Consider the following 1,853-nt stretch of genomic DNA (forward strand, 5'->3'; position numbering starts at 1 on the left):
GGCACATAAAAGACACCATTTCGAGCGTGGCCGTTTTCGTGCGGGTGACACGTAAAAGCACCCACTACACTCTCTGAGTGGTTGGCGTTAGGAAGGGCATCCAGCTGTAGAAACTCTGCCAAATTAGACTGGAGCCTGGTGTTGCCATCCGGTTTCACCAGTCCTCAGTCAAATCGTCCAACCCATGCTAGCATGGAAAGCGGACGTTAAACGATGATGATGATGATGATGATGATGATATATACACACACACACACACGTGTGTGTATAGTTTGTTCCCTCCCACCACCACTTGACAACCAATGTTGGTTTGTTTACATTCATGTAACTTAGTTTGGCAATAGAGATTGATAAGTACCAGACTTAAAAAGAATAAATACTGGGATTGATTTGTTCAACTAAAACCCTTCAAGGTACTGGTGTCCCAGCATGGCCACAGTTCAAAGACTGTAACAAGATAACTCATTTGTCAAATTCCAAATTTTCTCAGAGATCCCTTTTTATAATTCTTAGCAGAGTTCTTAGAACACTGAGTAAAATAATTTATGATATTTGCTTCAGTTTCTTGCATCTAGGTTCAAATCCCACCAAGACCAACTTTACCGTTATCATCCTTTTTTGGAGGAGTTGATAAAGTACCAACTGAATTGCTGATGCAGCCCTCTCTCTTTGCCTGCAACTGTCACATGCTTTATTGTCTACTGGATGAAGAGCAAGAGAGCCAAGAGGATGTCCGTGTTGCTCGCAACTACCTGAGCACCTCAAAACATAACTGAAAGCATGGTACATTTTACCCAAGTTATTTTCAATTCTGAAAGATAGCTGTAAAATGTATCAGACAGCAGAGGAAGAACAACTCTGGCTATATAGCTACATGCATGAATGAGAAATAAATAAATAAATAAATAAATAAAACCAACTGACCAACCAACCAACCAACTTCTCCAGTCACTATTCCTGGGAGGGGTGTGGAGGTAGAGTCAGCAGGCACCTCAGCTGTAGTGTGATGTGGAGGCACGTGGCTTAGTGGTTAGGGTGTTAGACTAATGATTGTAAGATTGTGGTTTCGATTCCTGGACCAGGCGATGTGTTGTGTTCTTGAGCAAAACACTTCATTTCACATTGCTCCAGTCAACTCAGCTGACAAAAAAAGAGTGATCTTGCGACAGACCAACATCGTGTCCAGGAAGAGAATTCATGTCATGGAAACTAGGAAACTGACACTTATGAGTTAGCATGATTCAAGAAGATAACGTTACCTTTTTTTTTTCCCCCCAGCTGTAGGGTCCTATCAGAAGCAACTGTAATTTACACTTTCCAGTTGGATTCCCAAGAGTGACCAACTAAAATTAAGGATATTATCTAAATATCTGAAAAGAATCCATGTTCTTTTTTGTTGTTGCTGTTAATAAAATTATAATCTCATCTAAGTAAGCCTTCAGTCATCACTCAAAATCAAAGATAATTGATAGCAGGTACAATGCTTTCAGTAATGGTTTGAGGTGTTTGTATAGTTACGAGTATACAGGGACTCCCTCTTTGCCCTTCCACTCTTCACCTAGATCAGTAGTTCTCTTGATTACTATTTTATTCTGGTGGACTCCCATAGCCATTGAATGTTTAAAAACTATTTTCATAAATACTTCTTTCAAAACTTCTATTCTGTTGCTCATATATTCACATGTGATGGTTTGCAAAAGTATTCACTGAGAGAACATGGTTCAGTGACCAGAAATATGGTGTACTGGATCCCCAATTAACTATTTTTCTGGCAAGGACCCCCTTTGATTAGTATCTTATGCTGGTGAACCCCGCCATAGTTGTTCAATGTTTAAAAAGTAGTTTTATAGATA

General features: G+C 39.6%; 1 protein-coding gene across 1 annotated transcript in view; it reads right to left on the reverse strand.

The window, feature by feature from the left end:
- Nucleotides 1–1,853, reverse strand: part of LOC106884221 (26S proteasome non-ATPase regulatory subunit 5) — a 45,442-nt gene that overhangs the window by 8,241 nt on the left and 35,348 nt on the right. The window lies entirely within an intron of this gene.

The sequence above is a fragment of the Octopus bimaculoides genome, chromosome 21, assembly GCF_001194135.2.
Source record: "Octopus bimaculoides isolate UCB-OBI-ISO-001 chromosome 21, ASM119413v2, whole genome shotgun sequence".
NCBI lineage: Eukaryota > Metazoa > Mollusca > Cephalopoda > Octopoda > Octopodidae > Octopus > Octopus bimaculoides.